Raw genomic sequence first — 8234 nt, forward strand, 5'->3', positions numbered from 1 at the left:
GGTGGGGAGGCTGCGGGCTCGGGAACCCCCAGGGAAATAGGACGAACGCGCCGAAGGGTCGAGACCTTCTGGAGAGCGCTGGGCTCGAGGGAAGCCTGCGGTCGAGGGAAGCGGAGCCGCCCAGCCCTAAAGCTCGGAGTGTGCCCGCCGCCTCCCCAACGAGTGGAAACTTGAAACTCCCGCTGATGCCAGCAAACTCACTGAGGGCGTTGCCGTCGCCCCCAGAGGAGGAATTCTTCCCAGAGGGAGCCGGGGACCAAATGGAGCGTGAGACTTGGCTGTTAGGTTTGAAGATCCTGGACTGGGAGAGAGAAAAGGGCCTACCTGAGCGGAATTTAGATTTGCAACGAAGAACGTTTACATTGTTTTGGCAGGTTTTAACCAACTAGAAAAACTTAATTTTTCAGCGACAATTTTAAAACTTCACCAAAACCTCAGTGGATAAGACCCCAAATCAGGAGTGCAAATTTTAATCCAAGCAAGGAGGTGTGATAATTTTTTATTATCAACGACATGCTTTGGCAGTTGGAAGGAGTGGGTTAGCAAGAAAAAGTTGGAAGTAGGGCCCCAAAGCGCCGCCAAAGCTACATAATTCTGGATTTAGAGAAAGTTAGGCATTCAATCTTAAGACTAAGTCTAACACACTCACTTTAGTTAGTGGCTGAGATGAGACAGGAAGCTCCTGATTTCTGGATCAGTCTTCTGTCATCTGATCCATGTCCCCTCAGCATTGTCGGATGGGATGATTCAGGGAGCAAAACTTGCTATGAATATACAAACAGCAAGCGCACAAAATCAGATTCGCCTGGCTTGCCCTGTTTGCAATAGTTTTTTTGGCTTAGCTTTTGTGAACAAACCTTAGATTCAAATTACAAAACTGAGTATATGTCCTTTTATAGGACAAATAACTCCTATACTTCCTGCCTTAGCATTTACCTTAGGTGAGACAGTAGCTTTTCCAGGAAATATCTGCAAATCACTTTCCCTAGCCTGCCTCTCCAGTGAATTTCCACCATTGCCCTTTGAGACCTCTCTGAACAATTAAAAGCCCCCAAGAGACTCACGGGTTAAACTCAAGCTTTCGATAGCAAATTCCTCAAGGATGAGAACCAGGTGTGTGCTTTGTAACCAAATAGGTTCTTGTGGTTCTTAGGGACCACCAAAAGATCACTCCCTACCTTCTCCCTAGGGTGCAAGAATTATCTTGGTTATTGTTCAGTCTACCACATCAGGTTGCAGGCATAGTCAAACTATTATGTAATACTTCCCATGAAGTAGGTAAGAAAAAATGTATTTTGTAAATTCCTACATAGTACACTAATCAAATGAAATTATATAACACACTTTTGCAACTGAAAGTGAAGGATTCTCTGTTGTTGATCAAGTGCCAGACATTGGTGTGAAATTCTTTTACATGACTGTCTCTTTCAATGGTTACAAAAACCCTCTGGGATAAATACTGTTATTGGCCCTTTTAAAAAACAATCCATGAATAAAAACAGCTTAAAAAGAGGTAATTTCCCCAATGTAACAAAACTAGGAAGTGGCAGAGCAGTGACCAAACCCAAATGTATATTTGACTCCAAAAGCCTTGATTTTATCCTATCCTCTACAACAGCAAACAGACCAAAAATTGCAACATTTTAGTTGGGTATCATATTAGTAAATATTTAAGTAAAAGATAACATTCAAGGCTGGTGAGATAAAAAGGGTACTCTCAGACATTGTGAGTGGGAGTGTAAACTGAAATAATCTCTTTATAAAGCTATTTGGCACTGTGATTCAACCCTTAAGAATGTTCATGACAGGGCGCTGTGCCTCACGCCTGTAATCCCAGCACTTTGGGAGGCTGAGGTGGGCAGAGCATAAGGTCAGGAGATCGAGATTATTCTAGCCAACATGGTGAAACCCTGTCTCTACTAAAAATACAAAAATCAGCTGGATGTGGTGGCACACGCCTGTAATCCCAGCTACTCGGGAGGCTGAGGCAGGAGAATCGCTTGAACCCAGGAGCCAGAGATTGCAGTGAGCCGAGATCACACCACTGCGCTTCAGCCTGGCGACAGAGCGAGACTCCGTCCCAAAAAAAAAAAAAAAGAATGTTCATAACTGGCCAGTGCTGAAGCTTACACCAGTAATCCCAACACTTTGGGAGGCTGAGGTGAGAAGGCCGCTTGAGCCCAGGATTTTCAAGACCAGCCTAAACAAAACAGTGAAACCCCATCTCTACAAAAAAAAATTATAAAAATTAGCCAGGTGTGGTGGCATGTACCTATAGTCCTAGCTACTCAGGAGGCTGAAGAGTCAGAAGAATCCCTTGAGTCCAAGAATTTGAGGCTGCAGTGAGCTATGATTGTCAGAGGCGTTGACCACAGAGCGACTCCATCTTGAATAGGGGCTGGGTAAAAGAAGGCTGAGACCTGGGCTGCATTCCCAGGAGGTTTGGCATTGTACGTCACAGGATAAGATAGGAGGTCAGCACAAGATACAGGTCATAAAGACCTTGCTGATAAAACAAGTTGCAGTAAAGAAGCTGGCCAAAATCCACCAAAACCAAGATGGCAATGAGAGTGACCTCTGGTCATCCTCGCTGCTCATTTTATGCTCATTATAATACATAAGCATGCTGAAAGACACTCTCGACAGCACCATGACAGTTTACAGACGCCATGGCAACATCAGGAAATTACCCTATATGGTTTAAAACAGGGAGGAACACTCAGTTCTGGGAATTGCCCACCCATTTCCCAGAAAACTCATGAAAAACCCAACCCTTGTTTAGCATATGATCAATAAATAACTATGGGTGGTTTTAGTCCAGCAGCCCAAGCTACTGCTCTGCCTATGGAGTAGCCATTCTTTTATTCCTTTACTTTTTTGTTTGTTTTTTGAGACAGAGTCTGACTCTGTTGCCCAGGTTGGAGTACAGTGGCCCAATCTTGGCTCACTGCAACCTCCGCCTCCTGGGCTCAAGCGATTATCCTGCCTCAGCCTCCCAAGTAGCTGGGACTATAGGAGGCTGAGACCACACTCACCTAATTTTTTTTTTACTTTTAGTAGAGACAGGGTTTCAACCTCTCAGCCAGGCTGGTCTCGAACTCCCGACCTCAGGTCATCTGCCCACCTCGGCCTCCCAAAGTGCTAGGATTACAGGAGTGAGCCACGGTGCCTGGCCAATTCCTTTACTTTTCTGTCACTTTATGGATTCACCTTGAATTCTTTCCTGCATGAGATCCAAGAACGCTCTCTTGGGGTCTGGATGAGGACTCCTTTCCAGTAACATGATGGCACCACTGCACTCCAGCCTGGGCAACAGAGTGAGACCCTGTCTCAAAAAAAAAGAATGTTCATAACTCTTGGAACCTGTAATCACATATCTGGGATTCTTTCTGAAGGAGATAATCTGAAATACAGCAAAAGCTTTATTCATAAATGCACAATATTATTTATAAAATGCAAAAATTAAAAACATGAAAATTGGCTGAGTGTGGTGGCTCACACCTGTAATCCTAGTACTTTGGGAGGTGGGAGGATTGCTCAAACCCAGGAGTTCAAGACCAGCCTGGGCAACATAGTGAGACCCCATCTCTACCAAAAAAAAAAAAATGTCTGGGCATGGTGGTGTACACCTGTGGTTCCAGCTACTTGAGAGGCTGAAGTGGGAGGATCGCTTAATCCCAAGAAGTCAAGGCTGCAGTGAGCCATGATCAGGCCACTGCACTCCAAACTGGGCAACAAAGCAAGACCCGTGTCTCCAAAAAGACCAAAACCAAAACGAAACAAAACCATTTTTTTTTTTTGAGATGGAGTCTCGCTCTGTTGCCTAGGCTGGAGTGCAGTGGTGCGATCTCAGCTCACTGCAACCTCCACCTCTCAGGTTCAAGCAATTCTGCAGCCTCAGCCTCCTGAGTAGCTGGGACTACAGTCGTGCGCCACCACACCCGGCTAATTTTTTTGTGTTTTTAGTAGAGATGGGGTTTCACCATATTGGCCAAGCTGGTCTCAAGCTCCTGACCTTGTGATCCACCCACCTTGGCCTCCCAAAGTGCTGGGATTACAGGTGTGAGCCACCGCACCCAGCCCAAAACTTTCTAAGTTTTTACTCCAATATGGATTGCCAATTACACAAAAGCAGCAAAGCCACTCTTTCCTAAGAATAACTGTGGAAAGCTGAGCTGACAGAATTTTATGGTCAGGGGTCCGGTTTACTATTGATTGTAGTATCTACACACATGCAGAAACAATTTTGTTTCTTACATCAGATACATGAACTTTTAAATGAAATATTAGAGATTTAATTAACAATTTTCTTTCTTATTTTTATTCCAACACCTCAGGTTTCAAGGGTTAAAACCATACGCACTTGCTAAAACTACTTTTCTTTTAAGAACAAACAATATTAATTATTAGTTACAAGAAATTTTCTAGTCTGGCATATAATGTACTTAAGAAATGCTCGGCTGGGCACAGTGGCTGTCATGCCTGTAATTCCAGCACTTTGAGAGGCTGAGGTGGGCAGATCACTTGAGCCCAGGAGTTTGAGACCAGCCTGGACAACATGGCAAAACCGTGTGTCTACAAAAATAAATAAGTAAGTCAGGCGGTGGCGGGGGAGCGCGCACCTATAGTCCCAAGCTACTAGGGAGAGTGATATGGGAGGATTGCTTGAGACCAGGAGGTTGAAGCTGCAGTGAGCCATGATGGGGCTACTGCACTCCAGCCTGGGTGACAGAGCAAGACCCTGTCTCAAAAAAAAAAAAAAAAAAAAAAAAAGCCGGGCACGGTGGCTCACGCCTGTAATCCAGCACTTTGGGAGGCCGAGGCTGTGGATCACCTGAGGTCAGGAGTTCTAGACCAGCCTGGCCAACATGGTAAAACCCCATCTCTACTAAAAATACAAAAATTAGCCAGGCGTGGTGGCAGGCGCCTGTATTCCCAGCTACTTGGGGGGCCAATGCAGGAGAATCGCTTGAACCCGGGAGGCGGAGGTTGCAGTGAGCTGAGATCGCACCATTGCTCTCCAGTCTGGGGGACAAGAGCGAAACTTCTTCTAAAAAAAAAAAAAAGATTTAAAATTAAAATACCCCACTGAAACCAATCTGTTACTAACAGCTCTATGCTACAGTCCTAATCTACTTCACCATAGTATATTGGCTAATTCTGAATTCTGGAATTCTGATAATAGTTAACAAAGCATTTGTCTCCCTATCACATATGAAAGTACTTCTTGAAAGTGGAAAAAAAATCATTTTTCCAAGAATGGTTTATACATAACAGTTTTTTTTTTTTTTTTAATCTAGAACAAACATTGACTTGCAGGCCCCTTGCTAGTTTGAATAAGAGCTGGTTCCTGCCCTTTGGTTCAGTAATGGGAAAAGCAAACAATGCTGTGCAATAGGAGCTATAATAAAGATAGACACATAGTGTCAAGGGAGACAGAGAGGAGGGGAATTCACTCTGCTTAGAGAAGAGAACACCATGTGGAGGAAGGGACAGTAGAAGTTCTCTAAGACAGGGGCCCCAACCCCTGGACTATGAACCTGTCCGTAGCCTGTTAGGAACCTCATCTCAGCAGGAAGTGAGAGTTGGGCAAGGGAGTGAAGCTTCATCTGTATTTACAGCTGCTCCCCATCACTCGCATCACTGCCAGAGCTCTTCCTCCTGTCAGATCAGTGTGGCATCAGATTCTCAGAGAAGCACGAACCCTATCGTGAGCTGTGCATGTGAGGGATGGAGGCTGCATGCTCCTTATGAGAATCTAATGCCTGATGATCTGCCACTGTCTCCCATCACCCCCAGATGGGACGTTTAGTTGCAAGAAAACAAGCTCAGGGCTCCCACTGATTCTACATTATGGTGAGTTATATAATTATTTAATTATGTATTACAATGTAATCATAATAGAAATAAAGTGTGCAATAAAGGTAATGTGCTTGAATCATTTTAATCATCCCCAAACCATCTCCTGCTGCACCTCCTCACCCCCGCTGCCAGTCTGTGGAAAAATTGTTTTCCACGAAACCATTCCCTGGTACCAACAAATGTAGGGACTGCTGCTCTAAGAGGAGAAGCAGAGGAAAGACAACCAACCAGCTTTGGAGACTGAGTAGGAAGACGGGACTGATGTTTAGATATGAAGATGTGTATGAGCAGAGGCTTCAGAAAGGTAAGTTGAGATCCATTCAGGTACTGCAGAGTTTGTCCTTCATGCTTGAGGAAACAGGAATGCACCTATAAGCGGTATTAAGAAGAGGAATAATGTGATCTGATTTATATTTTAGTAAGGTAACTTAGCAGCCACATGGATTGCCTGGTTCAGTGACAGTGAGCTTAGATGGTGAGATCAAAACTGTCTACCTTAGATAGACTTTTGCTATAAAGGCCCAAGCAAGACAGGACGAGGGTCTGAACTTGGGAGTTCGTGAGGATGAAGAAGAGAAAATAGAATCCGTTCAAAGATTTGGAGATAGACTTTGAGGGGTAAGAGAGAATGAAATGTGAAAATGACTTCAAGGTTTCCAGAAGTGCCATTAAGATAAATGAGGAGAATAAAAGAAGTAGAACTAAGAAATCTGGATAATTAGGCAGGTTGGGAACATACTGAATTTGAAACATCTATGGACAATCTAGAAACAAATATGTATTCAGTAACTGGAAACACATGAACTATTAATATTAAAAACTATGGCAAATGAGACATGCAATAAATACTTGTTAAATAACATAGCATGCTAAAACAGACCTTTCATTTCCAACTATTTCTTTGGAAAATACAGTTTTGTATAAGCCAATAATTTTACAACAGTATAAGATACTAAATTAACTGAAAACATCAAAATATACTAAAACGCTTTTCCATCAAAAATTTTATCCCCTTTTTTTTTCTCTTTTATTTTGAGAAAAGGCCTCAGTCTGCCACCCAGGCTGGATTGCAGTGGCACAATCATAGTTCACTGAAGCCTCAACCTCCTGGGTTCAAGCAATCCTCCTACCTCTGCCTCCCAATGTCCTGGCATTACCGGCATAAACCATCACATCCAGCACTATTTTTAAAAAGCTATCCTCCAGGCGCGGTGGCTCACGCCTATAATCCCAGCACTTTGGGAGGCCCAGGCGGGTGGATCATGAGGTCAGCAGATCGAGACCATCCTGGCTAACGCGGTGAAACCCCGTCTCTATTAAAAATACAAAAAAAATTAGCCGGGCGTGGTGGCGGCGCCTGTAGTCCCAGCTACTCGGGAGGCTGAGGCAGGAGAATGGCGTGAAACCGGGAGGCGAAACTTGCAATGAGCCGAGATCACGCCACCACACTCCAGCCTGGGCGACAGAGCGAGACTCCGTCTCAAAAAAAAAAAAAAAAAAAAAAAAAGCTGTAATTATGCAAAATTACAACTACTTTTTAAAAAACCTAAACGTACAGGCTGGGTGTGGTGCTCACATCTGTAATCCCAGCACTTTGGGAGGCTGAGGTGGTGAGGTGGAGGATTGCTTGAGCCCAGGGTTACAGTAAGCTATGATTGTGCCACTATACTTCAGCCTTGGCAATAAAGGGATATCCTGTCACTTAAAAAAACAAATGACAAACAAACCTCTACACAGAAAGAAATGCAAGAGAATTTTCAGTTATAAACCAAGATATTTCAGACTATCCACATTATCTTGCACATTTAATTAAGTACATATTCACAATGTGTTCGCCAATATAATGGCTCTCAGTTAAAAAAAAGACAAAGTAAATAAAACTATCTTATCGTTTACTTTGTATGCCTAGTCAGTCATACAAATTTAATTGTTGATAAAAGCTATAAAATTTCAGTGCAGTAGATAGAAGTTTGATGGTTACTGTACCTAACCTAAGAGTCAGGAAACCACAGGTCTATTCCTGCCTTTATTCTCTCCCTATCGAAGATCAAATTACATAAGTACATAATTCATCATGTGTTCACAGATATGAGTGTATATTGGTCTTCCACAAAGACAAGGTAAAGCTATTACCTAATCCTCTCTGCATATATAATAAAGCCAATTTAGTTTGTGATAAATGGCAATAACATTTCAGAGGTAAGTAATAAATGAGTGGAAAGAATCTAAACAAATGAATCTGTAACCTTGGCTTCATTCCCAGTTCCTACAAACAAGTTACTAAGTGCCCTTGAAAGATCCAATGGACTATTCTGTAACTTACTTGCAAACAATGTTAAAATAGGGAGAATGTTATGCCTTTTGTGCCTTTC

The 8234-nt window shown here is 43.2% G+C and overlaps 1 protein-coding gene across 1 annotated transcript in view; it reads right to left on the reverse strand.

The window, feature by feature from the left end:
- RDX (radixin) overlaps positions 1-719 on the reverse strand; it is a 96329-nt gene extending 95610 nt beyond the window's left edge. The window contains exon 1 of the mRNA XM_011926685.1: positions 650-719. The gene's annotated coding sequence lies outside the window, so the exon portion shown is untranslated. The remainder of the gene's footprint in view (positions 1-649) is intronic.
- Positions 720-8234: the final 7515 nt, after the last annotated feature.

The sequence above is a fragment of the Colobus angolensis genome, unplaced genomic scaffold (assembly GCF_000951035.1).
Source record: "Colobus angolensis palliatus isolate OR3802 unplaced genomic scaffold, Cang.pa_1.0 Scaffold7, whole genome shotgun sequence".
Classification (NCBI taxonomy): domain Eukaryota; kingdom Metazoa; phylum Chordata; class Mammalia; order Primates; family Cercopithecidae; genus Colobus; species Colobus angolensis.